The 14,617-nt window shown below is 44.7% G+C and overlaps 1 long non-coding RNA gene across 1 annotated transcript; it reads right to left on the bottom strand.

Moving 5' to 3' along the window:
• Positions 1-6,734: 6,734 nt before the first annotated feature.
• On the bottom strand, positions 6,735-14,269 carry LOC119628025 (uncharacterized). The gene is made up of 5 exons (XR_005244302.2): positions 13,870-14,269; positions 12,870-12,952; positions 11,594-11,740; positions 9,028-9,118; positions 6,735-7,355 (listed from the first exon to the last, which is right to left on the bottom strand). It is a non-coding gene; the product is annotated as an uncharacterized lncRNA (long non-coding RNA).
• Positions 14,270-14,617: the final 348 nt, after the last annotated feature.

Genomic DNA, 14,617 nt, shown 5'->3' with positions numbered 1-14,617 from the left:
CAAGTCTTTGCATGAGGAAGCAAGCTATTAGCCAGACTGTGAAGTGGGGAACAGTGATGCCCAGAAGGCTGCTCTGGCCCTGGATGCTGGTGCAAGAGATGCCTAAAGTCACAGCTTAGTCTCAGTGCAATACAGACTCTGGGTGAGGCAGACATAGAATATTTCAGGTATGGAGTCGAGGGGGCTCTTGGAGGACCACCTGGAAAGTAGCAAGGATGACAGCTCCCAATTATTATGCACTTACTGTCTTCCAAGCATCGGACAATGTCGGCGTTCATTGAATCCTCTGAAGTAGCACTGAGGTCGGTTGTACTGGCCCCACTGGACAGGTGAGAAAGCCAAGGCTTGAAGAGATGAAAACCCTTGCCCAAAATCACATAGCTCTTCAGTAAAAGAATCTGAGTTTCAGACCAGATGGGGGTCTGCCTGGCATGCAAACCCATCTATCATATTGCCTCATGTGTCGTGCAACCCACCCTTCCCACTGTGGGATGCTTGGGTCCTGGTTTAGTGAACAGTCACTGTGCACAATGTTAAGGGGTCCAGTGGGCCCTGGCCAAGTGCTCCCAGGATGGCTGAGATCCACCTGAATCTTACCTTCACCCTCTATAGCTTCTCAGCCCCCTCAACCTCTCAGAGGAGGCCCACTCTTTCAGGATGCTCGGAGGAAGTCAAGGACCCTAGGTTCCAAATGTGTCTACAAGTGCTCTTTTGACCTCAACAACTTGCAGAGACTGAGAAAATTGTATAGTATAGCTCAGTGGCTCAGATGCCCCAGCCCTGCAACTTCCTATTGAGATGACCTTCTCTGAACACTGGTCCCTACCTTTGTGGAATGAGGATAATGGTATAACCTCCAAGGGTTGTTGGGAAGGTCAAATGAGCTAAGCCCAGTCACATGCTTTCTCAGCAGAACACTTGACAGGTGGTTGGGGCTCAGTCAAGGGCAGCTATCATTAGAACCATCAATTCCCTGACCATCTCACACTGATCCAAAGCTTCCATTTGTCTTTAAGATAAAATGGGGAAAAACAATTTGTGACTGATGAATACAGACAACTTAATAATTACCCTTTCAAAACAAAGGGTGTTTGGGGCAAAATAGTAAATGAAGTCCTTGGTGCCACTGGGAATAAAAATGGGAAAATTCCAAAATGGGGATTTCTGCTCAGAAGTACTTGGGCCTTAGTGAGTGAGGATCTCTTAGGTCTTAATAAATGAGGTGTCCAAGGGAGTAAGGAACCAGAATCTCACTAAATGGTCGTTCTGAAATTGTCCTTGAGTCTGCAGGAGGTCACAGGAAAAGAACATGGTGTTTTGCTATTTTAAAAGTGTGGTTATGGAAAGGTCTCCATTGACGGGTTCCCAGAACTCTGTTCTTTACTCTGAACTCGGAATACGGAGGCAGATGACTTGGAATTAGCCTTGTTCCTCCTTCTCCATTTCCTTGTTCTGGCAACAGTGCCTCAGTCTGTCCCTGGAGTTGGGTGCTACAGCAGTGAAGAGCTCTAACCTGGGAGTCAGGAGCCCTGGGTAACAGCTCTGGCTTTGCGGCCAGCCGCCTGTCACCTGGGCAGATCAGATCACCTCTCTAGACCTCCATCTGCTCTCCAGTAAAATGAGGAAGTTAAATTAGATGGTTAAGTTATGGATGTCCTGACATTCTTGGATTTCTCTTTAGTAAATATTAAACTGTTGCTTTTTCTTCCTGGCCACAAAGAACTCAAGTGTCTCTGAATTATTTTTACAGCCTCTTTGCTTAGTCCAGGGCCTATTACAGTGGAAAGGACCTGGCATTCTGGCCCCAAGTTGGCTATTTACTAACTGAGGGAATGTGCAAAGGCATGCCCCAGTGAGCCCATTTCTCCATCTTGAAATGTGGCCCAATGTTCCTATCATAGAGCTTTTGGGAATGACAATATATATAAGGCATCTAACACACAGTAGATACACAGGGATCTTCTGTTGAATAGGCCCACATAGAGGTGGTTTTAACTTAACTAGTGGCTTCCAAAATGAAATGCTGTTCCTGTTCCGCCAGTGACTTGGGACACATTTATCCCCATTAACGCTCCAGTTCCCAGCAAAGGACATGCTTCGTCGCACCAGTCAGCACACCCGGAAATAAGGAGCTCTGTTATTGTCCCTAATGGGGTTGGAAATAGCTACAGATTTAAGCCTATGGATGCAAAACACTGGCTTGATCTGGAAACTAGGGGCTGACTTTCTTTATCCATGAAGAGAATTTTCAGAGCAGTCAGTTGTTCTCGAAAAAATCACCCCAATTTTTCCAATGCTGGAAAACCAGACAGGCCCCTTCTCTCTTGCCCCACAACTTAGAATCCAAGAGGGTCCAAGATGGAAGGCAGCATAGAGAACTCTAGTTCAACCCCTCACCTGACAGGAACAGAAACTAAAGGTCCAGGAGAGAAAGGGTAGCACAGGCAGTTAAGTCAAGACGGGGTGAAATTAAGTGATGAAGTTGACCATCAATGTACCACATTGTATTTTCTGCTCTGCACAGCACCTTCACACACACAGGCCCCCTTAATGATCCTTTGAGGTAGATATCAGTGTCTCCATTTGACAGAGAAGGAAATCAAAGTTCATAGTGCTAGAGGGATTCCTCCATGATCACCTAGCCTTGCCCCCTCATCACCGTGGCCGATCCAGAACTTCTCCCTGTGGCTGTTGGAAGCATCAGTACGACTCTGAACAGAAGCAGATGTGCTTGGGTTTGCTGGACCCAGAGGTTTAACTTGTGGGGTTTGGAGAGAAGGGCTGCTGTGTGTGTCATGGTGATTGTTGAGTGTGGGGACACAGTCACTCCCACACCCTGGGTCAGATAAGATGGAGTATGCCACCTCCAAAGTCAGTTATGTGTCAGACTCATAACCAGTGTCAGACTATCAAGACATGTGGCCCCTGCCCTCAGGAAGCTGATGGCTTGCCTTAAGAGACAGAGGTAACCCCTATGAGCCACTCAGAAAATAGTATCATTCAGCAATAAATAGGAGCAGACTACTGATACACACTGCACAGATGACGCTCAAAACCCCATGTCGAGTGGTAGAAGCCAAGCACAAAAGAATGCCTACCATATGATTCCATTCATACAACGCTGCAGAAAAGACAAACCCAGTCTATAAGAACAGAAAGCAGATCCATGGCTGTCTGAGGGTGGGGACAGACTGAGAAGAGGCACCACGGAGCCTCTTCAGGTGATGGAAATGTTCAGTACTTGACTGTGGTGGTGGTGGTGGTTACACAAACATAGACATTTTTAATAAGTTTCTAAAAATTCATTGATTGGTACATCTAACATGGGTGTGTTTATTATACATAAATTAGACCACAATAAAGCTGATTTTGAGAAAACACACAGTCCTGACTCTCATGAAGCTCTCATTCTGGTGGAGAATACAGATATTAATACAGCCACTGTGTAAATAAATGCAAACTAATTATAACTGGGATGAGAGTTATGAAGGACATCTCGTGGAGTTTGAGAGTGTAATAAGGACTTGGTCAATTCAGATTGATCAGGAACGTTCTCTCGAGGGGTAACTTTAACCTGAAGCAGGCATGAACCAGGGAAGATGACTTGGGCCATGGGAACAGCATTTGCTAAGGGCCTGTGGCTGAAGGGGATTCTGTCAGAACCATTGAAAGAAGGGGCAATGAGGATGGAGTAGAAGGAGGAGAGTGGGGATGGAAGGGGATGCTTCCCCGGAGATGAGCAGGGGTAATGCATATAGAGATTCTTAGGCCCAGATGAAAGTCTGCATTTTTCTTGAGAGATGAAAGTCCACTGAAGTGTTTGAAGGGGTGGTGGTAAGGGAAACGAGTAGCGAAGTTGTTGGGACAACACCATGGAGTTAGTACTCACCTCTCCCTTGTTCTGGCTATAAGGTTCCTGAGATGAAAACCGAGCCTCACTGACTTGTGTAGCCCCCGAAGAAATTTCAGCAGCACTGAATATAAAGTGATGCCCAAGAACTGTTCTGAATGAGCAAATGAATGGATGAATTATCTGAGGTTCCAAATATGTGCTTATCCAAAGTCATCTGGTAAGTGATAAACTTAGATGAATTTAATTCTTCTCTCCAAACTGAAGACGTGATAACACAATAACATATTGGGCAATATGGAGATACGGGCCTGTTATTCTCTGTGACCCATGAACTGCTGACCACACAGGGGACCCACTGCCAGGGAGCCAGTCAGAGTTCATCTCTTCCCCTGGCCCTTACCCTTACAGCATGTCCCTCAGCTACTCAGCCAAGACCCTCTGGGGGCCATCCTACCTGCCTAGTGGCCTTATTGTACCAAGTCTCCTCTACACACACTTGAGATCCAGGTGTTGCCACCCACCAAGCTCGCTGAATGCACAATGTGCCTTCTCACGCCTCTCTGCGGGTTCTTCCCTCTCCCTAAATTCACCTTCCTTTCTCAGATCCACTGGGAAACCACTGACCATGGCCTTGAAGACCCAACTCAAGTATCTGCCTTTTTGGAAGCCTTTTCTTTCTGCCTCACCCCATTAGCTACTACCTCATACCTGCCTCAGGTGCTGTACTTGCAACCTGATCCATTTACCTGTGTTCCTTCTTGTTCAAACACACAACCTTCTAGCACTCTTATCTGCACTGTTTTCTTCTCTGTACTCCTATTTCCTAGCTTGAGGCAGGATGAGGTGGTATGGGATGGGTTATGGTTGAGTTTAGGTTGATCCTTTAAAAAGATAGATGACCACAGGGACAGGGAGAAACACTTTTACACTGCTGGTGGGAATGTAAACTAGTACAACCACTATGGAAAACAGTGTGGAGATTCCTTAAAGAACTAAAAGTAGAACTCCCATTTGATCCAGCAATCCCACTACTGGGTATCCACTCAGAGGAAAATGCATGATCATACAAAAAAGATACTTGCACATGGATGTTTAGAGCAGCACAATTCGCAATTGGAAAAGTGTGGAACCAGCTGGCATACCCATCAATCAATGAGTGGGTAAAGAAATTGTGGCATGTATATATATATATACACCATGGAATACATCTCAGCCACAAAAAGGAATGAAATAATGGCCTTTGCAGCAACCTTGGGTGGAATTGGAGACCATGATTCTAAGTGGGAGGGGAATGAAAGATAAAACACTACACAATGGGTAGAGTGTACACTGCTCAGGTGATGGGTGCACCAAAGTCTCAGAAATCACCACTGAAGAACTTATTCATGGAACCAAACACCACCTGTCCCCCATAATCTATTGAAATTTTTAAAAAAGAAAAAATATATTAACTCTTTTCAAGGAGGTAACATTTCTGAATGATATGGAAGTCCGTAAACAGAATTTTCCCTCTGTTTGGGCCTCCACTGGTTGTGAATCAGTTTCCCCAGACTTTTAGCCCAAACCCTGGGCAGTTGGCTCACACCTCTTGGTTTTCATACTGAGATCCTTGGGGCTCTTCCCCACATGCTGCCGCTTCCCTGCGCTTTGTCCTCTGTTCATGACCTTCTACCCTCCAGCCAGGAAGAACCAGCACCCTCTGTGTAAGGAGGCGAATCCTGTCACATTCCCAGTGCAGAAATCTGCAGTAAGAGGTACATACTGGCTTGACTTCACGTTCCAATCTGAGGAAGCCTAATTGTGAAGGCGCTTTTTGGTTGTTTTAAATCTAACGTTGACTATGGAAAGCATAGGATTTTTTGCTTTTACACACTGCAGAAGTTTGGACAAAGTTGCAAAATCCTACAAGAAGGGATATTTTCTTCTTCCTCTCGTGTCCTTTGAAACAGATTCATTTCTCCTTTCATCTTTTAATGAAAATTTAGCTTTTCTTTCTGGCAAGACCTTAGGGTGAGGTTTAGAACAAATTTCAGTTAGGCAGAGAGAGTAAATGCAGTGTCTGGTTGTGGTATAATCATTGGCTTTGGAATTAGATTAATGTGGTTTCCAATCCCAGCTCTGGCATATCTGTGAAAGCGTGACTTGCAGATAGGTGACCACAAACACCACAGCCATAACGACGATAACGTGCCTCATGCTGAGGTTGGACTATTTGCAAAGCACCTAGCTCAGCCCCTTTAGGCTCAAGCTTCATTTAATCCTCACAACGACCCCAAGAGGTAGTTTATGTTTACAGAAGAGGTAGGTAACTGAGGCTCAGGCCCAATATGGTTAAGAAATGGAAATGAGTTTCCCTCCAGGCGAGGTGGCTTTGAAGCTGGAGCTCCCAGCCACTCTGACATATTGTTGTGTAATTATTGCTATTACTCTTGACAGACTAACCTCTCAGATAAGACCTTGCTACTTATATAATGCAGAACCTTCTCTTCCCAACTGGACTGTGATTTCTTTGATTAAAGTGTTTGCATCTCCTTCATCTCTGTATTTCTTATCCCCCCAATCCCAGTGGAAAGTGATTTGTACATTCTAGAGGTTCATGAAATATCAATTGACTGACATAAGTGGGCTTTGGAGAGCCCCCAGCTTTGGTTTTGCAACAACAGACCTCTCTTTCCCTGTCTACTTGTCTTTTAAAAAATCGTCTTACATATGATTGACCCTTTATAAAGATAAACATATCAAATGCAGAACATTCAGAAACTCTAATGAAGAAAAAAATGATTTATAATTTCACTACCAAAAGGTATCATTTTGTCTGATGTCCTTCCAATCTGCCTGTGCAGAGATTTATGTTATTGCTCTTTACAAATGTGTATTTTTTACAGTAAAAATAGTACATTTGCACATCAGGAATGGGGAGAAAATCTGAAAAATAATACAAGTTACTCAGAATATCACAACCAAGAGTTAGCTGTTGTTAACATTCTGACACACATGGACTTCACTTCATGTTCCAATGTCAGGGAGCCTGATTATGAAGGTGTTTGTTCAGTTATTTTCAGTTTAAAGTTGAATATGGACAGTATAGGATTTTTTATTTATTCTTAATGGCCGCATGATATTCCACTGTGTGACTGAACCAAAAATTATTTATCCAGTTCCAAGCTGTTGGGCATGCAAGTTGTTTTCAATCCGTCGCTTTATACATATCAGTGAAATAAACATCCCTGCTGTTGCTGCTGAAGGATTCTCTGGTCACGGACCATGGGTAGAGGTAACTGGAGTGGGCCCACATGGCTCTCGGACTCCACAATCTGAGTTTCATCTGCCTTCCACTGTTGTTCTTTTCAGTAGGGGTCTGCCTGCGTCACCTGTGCATCTGAGCCCATCCAATGCACTGGATTCATCTGGAGGATGAATAGGTTTCCGGCAAGGAACTGACTTTGTGGGTTCCCCTAGGAATCTCCTGCAACTTTTCTAGTGTGTTGGCTTCTGATTTCTCCTGTAGGTAGACACACAGAAATAGAGGGCAAAAGATAGAAAAAGAGACTTTTAAAAACTAATTTATGCACATAAAAAACATTCCAACAGTTTAGAGAGAGCAAAAAAGAAAAGTCATCTCTCTCTCTCTTCCTCAGATGCCTTATTCCCTTCCTAGAGGCAGCTGTTGCCCACAGTTTCTCCTGTTTTCTTCCAGAATAGTCTGCAGTCACCTCTCTATCCACTCACACAATCATCTCTATCCACCTATTCATTTGTTCGGTTATCTTTTTTTGATTTATGTATGTAACTAGCTATTGATCCACCCAGTCATCCATCTGTAGAAAAATCAGGAATGTTTAAATGAGTAGTTATCACAAATACAGCATTTCAGAGGGGGCTTTAGAAGGTAGGAGTGTGGGTCCCCAGCTCACCACCAACCCACTTTGTAACTTTGGCCAAGAGGCTCTGCTGCTCTCAGCCTGTCTCCTCCGGTGTAAAATGAGGCCGACAACACTCCCGGGGACGGTGAATGTGCCCTGGAAAGTGGAGACATGGAGTGGATGGAAAGGCCTGGAAAGGCCCGTGGAGGGTGCTGCTCTCCGCTCAGGCCTGCAGTGAGGGAAGACCCAGCGTGCTTTTTCACCCAAATGAGGGGAGCAGAAGAGGGCAGAGGGAAGCGAGGAAGGTGAGGGAGTGCCACCCTGGCTCCCCTACCGCCTGGTGGAAAGGACAGGGTGATGTTTCATAAACATTACCTCAAGTGTTTTCAGGGAGATAAGGTGTTTAGTAAACGATGTTGGAGGAGGACCTGGCCTGGAGAGTCATCCGCATGACCACCACCAGGACACACGGCTGCCTGTGCTGCCTGCTTGGACTGGCTTCAGGGGCCTCCAGCTCAGCTTGCCCAAAATACAGGAACCAGCAAGTGGAGCTGGCTCTATTTAGTGTAAATAGAGGCAAATACTCTCATGCTGAAGGACAAAGAGGTTGTGCAGGAAGAGGGCTGGCGGCCTCCTCTGGTCACGAGTCAAGGTCTATGGGCACCGGGAGCCCAGCACTTCCATGTGGGGTTCAACTCTCTGGAGCTGGGGTTTGCCTCAGGGGTTCCATGTAGCACAACCCCACAGGGAGGCATTGACATAAAACACCATGGGAGTGGTGCCCCTGGAGTTGTGTAGCGGGGTGCCTGGTGCAGGCACAAGGAAGTGGTCACTATTTGCTTACAGGGCCGACCATCTAGGATCCAAGGAAACCTGAACTGGCCACCAAGTCCGCTACCGTCCACCATTTACCCTCCTGTCAACCACAGGAGGGCCCTTGGCTGCATCAGGTTGGCACTGGGCAGTAATGGTGTATTCTTCCTTATCAGAGCAAGACTTCCCTCCATTCCCACACAGTCGAGTCAAGGGTGGCAGCAGCACAAGATGCTTTCCCTGAGCCAGTCCTCTCTGGACCCTTGCCAGGGAGCAGAAATGTCACAAATGTACCAATCTGAGCTCAATGAGGAATGTCTTTGCTAACTCTCAGGGCCCCTAGGCATGGACAATGGACCAGACCCCAACCTATTTTCTTTTTCAATTAATGTTTCCGACACATTAATAAATGAGGAAATTCTAATACAGATTTGCAAAAATTGTGATACAATTGAAACTCTTGCATTTAACAATTTAATGCTTTCAACATACACTCACCCAAACACACTGACTCGGCAATGATATCGAGTCTGAATTGGAAAGCCTTCATGAATATCAGGCCCAGGGCAAATTTCTCTCTGGCTCTACTCTGTCAAAGGAAATGAGAATTTAGCTTAGTAAGTGGTGCTGTCCTCCTCACTGGAGGCATGTAAGCAGAATGGATACCACTGAGGGAATCACTGCATAGGCCTGAAGCTGTCAGGGAAATGTGAACTGCAGGACATCGCCAGCACCAAGGTATATTTGGTTCCAAATCTAGTTGTAGAGAGGTCCTGGCTGGGCACGACAGGTCATGCCTGTAATCCCAGTACTTTGGGAGGCGGAGACGGGTGGATCACCTGAGGTCAGGAGTTCAAAACCAGCCTGGCCAACATGGTGAAACCCTGTCTCTACTGAAAATACAGAAAATTAGCTGAGCATGGTGGTGCACTCCTGTAATCCCCCTACTCAGGAGGCTGAGGCAGGAGAATCGCTTGAACCCTGGAGGAGGTGGTTGCAGTGAGCCGAGATTGTGCCATTGCACTCCAGCCTAGATAATAACAGCAAGACTCCATCTGAAAAAAAAAAAAAAACAAAAAAATCCTTCCTGCTGAGCCGAGCTGACTTGGCTGTGAGCAGAGGCAGAGTCTGGGAGGCACCCCACCCTGAGCAGCTTTCCTGGAACTGCATAGTGTTTGATGAAATGGATTGAAAACTCAATTTCCAGCTCAGTGCCAATTTGGGGTCAAATGATATATTTCACTTTTGTCAACGAGCTTTGTTTTTCTGACCCTCAGTTTCCTCATCTGCAAAATGGGAATGATACTTCCTGACTTGCGGGGCTGTGGTAAAAACTAAATAAGATAGTGTATGTCTGGACCAACTCAGTCAGCATCAGACACACAGTTAGCACTCACATATGGGGCGTAAGAGGTGCGAGGCACCCCCTGAACTAAAACACTAAATCAAAAAACAGATATGAAGCTGGGCATGGTGGCCCACGCCTGCAATCCCAGCTTCTCAGGAGACAGAAGCAGGAGGATCCTTTGAGCCCAGGAGCTTGAGTTCAGCCTGGGCAACATAGAGAGACTCCATCTCTAAAATAAAATAAAATAAAGTAAAATAAAATAAAATAAAATAAAATAAAATAAAATAATTAAAGAAAAACAGATATGAGGAGGAGCTCTTTCTGGCTTTCCCTCCTGATTCCAATTCCACAGCTCTGGAATCTGCACCTGGCAGGCCCTTTAGCTCTGAACTCAAATGCCTGGCCTTATTCTGGCAGTGTTAGAAGCACAGGCTTGGGTTCTGGGGGATGAATACAGGTAAGTGACCTCCCCTGGGATTTCACTGTGCTTCTGAGCACATACAGATAGACAGATAGTATCCTTATAATAATAACTATTATTTATGTGGCTCTTATTATTTGCTAGTTACTTTCTGTGTGCCCTTAAGCAAGGTACTTAACCTCTCTGAGCCTCAGATTCCTTATCTAGAAATCAGAGAAAATAATAATGCTTATTCAGAGTGATTGTGAAAATGAAATTAGCTCATACATGTAAAACAGAACAGTGCTTGATGCACAGTAAATTCAAAATGTAAATATAATTAACACTGTAAATGCATTGAAACAATATAAAATTAGTTGTTATTTGCCAGGCACTGTGCTATACACATATGCGTGATTCTCAGAACAACCTTCAAGGTATCTACTATTATTATAATTCTCATACAACAGTGGAATAAACTGAAAAGTGAAGTAAATGTTGCCCTAGACCACTTGGCCAATAATTGGCACATCCAAAATTCAAAATTGATTGGCTCATTCCAAAACCAAGCTCCTAATTGTTATGTGCTTATTAGTGTGGAAGTAAGAGATTGTCAAATATTACTTCACACCCCCACTTCATTAGTTAAAAAATAGACAACCATAACCGCAATGATGCCAACAATTACAAAACTCATCTCCACAGGACCCCTGTCAAGCTACAAGCAGATGGCATCGATCCTGACTTTGCTGCCATGAAATTCCCTCAAGAGAACCCCACATCAGGGGTCCTGAGTTTGCAGACAGTCATTAGAGACATCCTTGCTTGGGAAACAGCTGCCTTCCACCCTGATTTCACAGCTGGGGAAACGGGGCCTGGAGAGGAGACTCATCTGATCCCCTCCGTTTTATGCCACTCCTTCCTCTTGCCCATGACACCACACCATGGAGCTTTGCCTCTCGGGGCCTATTCATCTCAAATCCTTTTTCTGATTAGCTCACTGTGCTGCCTGCCACCGAGGTTCTCAGCAGAGCACTCATGGGGCCTTGGCTATTTAAAAATTCTGTTAATTCGAGAAGTCTCTGCCACTGCCCCTGCCAGCACCAGCTCACCCATGTTTGGCTTTTGCATTCTGTGCTTCCTAATCCCATTTCTGGGGCTTAATTATGATTACACAGCTTTATTATGTAGAATTGATTTTAAGTAATGGCCCTAATTAAGAGTGAATTTTAATTAAGCTTAATTCAGAGCCTGCCTCCGATTGCCAAAGATTTGCAGCCTGAGAAGAGGAAAGGCTGCCCGTGCACAAAACTCACACGTGACTTTGCTCTTCAAGCTGCTGGGATGTTGCCGCCAGATGGGTTTATACTATTTTCTGGCCTCAGGGTGCATTTCTTCACCAGGGTGCAGGGGATATCAGCTCTAGTCCATCTTCCTTTCCATCCAGAAGCAAACTTGGAGCCCTGGCAATAAAAAAAACAGAAGTGGGGAGCCTGCAGCTTTGGGATGAATATCAATCACACCACCCACCCTGTTGTAGAAAACGAAGCTCATTTGCTTTCTTCCACCTGCTCATGAAACCCGTTCCGCAGGTGAGAAAACCAAAGCTCAAGAAGGCCAGGACACACAAGGTCAGTGAGGGCAGCGGGAGGATTGGAAATCAGCTCTGCTCCCAATGCCTGTGCCCACTCTGTTCCAACACAGCCTTCTGGTAAGTGGCAATCATCTCTGACTTTGGCAGGAACCAACCTCCTTGAATTTCCTGCCTGATCACCTAAGCCAACTGCTTCCCCAACTTTAGAGGCTCATATGCTGTGAAGGTGGGTCTTTTATGTAAAAGTGAAAAAAATCTCAAATCAACTTGTTTCCAAATGAAAATTTTATCCTACCTTTAAAACTGCTATAAAGCAAAAGTTGTCATAAAAATGTTAAAAAAGAAATAAAACAATGTGATGAAATCCAAATTGGAAACTATTACCTTCTAAAGCCCTAAGAGTAAGGCTTGATCTGTCTGTCTTTAAAAAACAGAGATGAGAAGGTAGTTCGACACAACAGCACCAGACTGAGACTTTGTCCCTGATATAATCGGAAAGACCGAAAAGGAGTTGGAAAGACAATCATTGTGTCACTCTGTGATACAGTGTTATTTAAAGTCGTGTCCAGGTGCCAGTTAAAATCGACTCTCCTTTGTCCAACACTTTCAGGGACACTGATCCAAACCAATTTAGCACAGGGTTCCGGGGACCTCTGAGTAATAACGCCTCTCAGCTGCCCTACAGAGGACAAGATTCTGGACAGAAATCCAGCTCCCCTAACCCACAGCCCTAGCCCAAGGACAAGATATGGGCATTCCTTTGGTGTTTCAAATAAAAACACAGTGAAATCAATATGTTCTCCAAGACCGGCTGGTGGAGGCTGTTCATCTGTGGAGGAGGGGCCTGGCCATCCGGTTCCTGAATGCCTTTGCCGCACTAGAATGTTTTATGATTCTGAAGTTCCCACCTTAGAAAATCACCCACTAAGAAGCCAAGCTCTGAAAACGTTTTGATTTTTCTAGAGGGAAATGGAAAGTGAAAAATGGAATTCAATTACCTTGAAAATAAAAGGGGCAATTTCACTCACAAATGTTATACTTAAAAGCTCAATATGAAACAGGCATTCAAATAAGTCTCAGGCTAAGTTAAAAGAAAAAGGGGAAAAAGAGAAAATCATGTATTAATCCTCTTCCCTCTACTCCTGCTGACCGAGTCTTCCTTAGACTCAAAAAAAGTTAGATGGACTTAAAACGCTATTAAATAAGCATGTTATGACTTTAATAACCCAAGCCACAGAAGTTTTCTATTAAAAGTTGGGTATTTAGAAGACCCATTTGGTTAACCTAACCAGTCTAGTGACACAGAAACCACCACGTGCGGGGAGCTCTTCTGAGCAGAGCTGAAGCAGAGACTCCCTACTTTTCTCTTAGGGATTTGGGGGTAAAGTTACCATCAGACCCTTCAGTTCAGCTGAAAACCCTGAGATACCCAATACACTCCCATTTTCTACATCTAGGAAACTTCACTGAAAGAGAGGAAAAGATAATAGCCTTGATTGAAATAGAAAGGAGTTACAGAAGCTGACACCAAACAGCACAACAGACATCATCATCCATCATAGCCACGATGCGCCCATTCTTTCTTTATGTCTTCATTCCTGCTAGGTCAAGGCAAGCCGTAGAAGTGGTTTTGTGACCACCATGATGGTTTCCCAAGGCAAATTTAGACAGCATATTTTCTCCTGCCACAAAAAAACTACAGCCAGACTCTCCAGTGGCTGAATTCCTATTCTGCAAGTTACCAGCTGTGGAACTCTGTGCCTCAGTTTCCCCATCTGTAAAACGGAGATAACAGTAGCATCTACCTCATAAGATTGCTGTAAATATTAAATGAGATAGCACTTAGCACAATGCATGGCACATAGGAAGCGCTTGGTGGCCGATTAATGGTAAATACTAACCCTGGCTCGAGCTTACTGACGTGGTTTATCTTAGCAGCTCCTGACTTGCCTGTTGAGAAAAAATGCTCCTACACTCAGAAGTATTCGGAAAACCTACAGCAAGGTGGTGAGAGACTCGACTCTCCAAACCTCTGAGGTGCTTTTCTGTCCTCATTCCAGTTTTCTGCCCATCACATTGGCCAAAGAGCTCTAGCCAGAGCTGAAGCCAGTGCTGATCACTTTCCTGAAAACCTGGCTGGCGGAGATGAGACCGAATGTAGCACAGGGAAGAGGTGTGTGTTCAGACCTCTTCCTCTTGGAAATCCATTTTGACTGTAGATCCAAAGAAAATTCTTCCAGGCTTCTTGTGCACATGCCAAAACCTGCACACATGTATGCATTTCTTCCTCTCTGTGCATCTGTCTTGCACATCTGGGCAAAAACCACTCTCTGCAGGTAGCATCTTGTGCATGTAGCTGTCTGGCCCTATGATAAAATGCATTGTTTCTCTCTGAGTGAAGCTTAATGCACCTCAACCTAGGGATTTATACTAAGCAATAAAATCCACAGGATAGAGAAATGCAAATAGATTGTAGAATATAATATTATCATTGTCAACATAAAAGACTTTTATTTACTGCCCCCCAAAAGAAAATACACCATAGTGTCATTTGTTTCAGGGCATGCAAAAAAGGTTTCAACAACTAACAGGGCATGTTTCTGAGCAAAATATACCCCGTATATAATGTTGGAACACATATTGTCAGTGGTCACTCGTGTGTCTGTGTTCTTGCAAACAAACCTGTGGAACTGAGTCATGGAAGGTCACTTCCAGCCTCCTCTCTGAGCCACTCGGCACCTACCTA

This window comes from Chlorocebus sabaeus, chromosome 23 (assembly GCF_047675955.1).
Source record: "Chlorocebus sabaeus isolate Y175 chromosome 23, mChlSab1.0.hap1, whole genome shotgun sequence".
Classification (NCBI taxonomy): Eukaryota; Metazoa; Chordata; class Mammalia; order Primates; family Cercopithecidae; genus Chlorocebus; species Chlorocebus sabaeus.
This window is presented reverse-complemented; position numbering and strand designations above follow the sequence as displayed.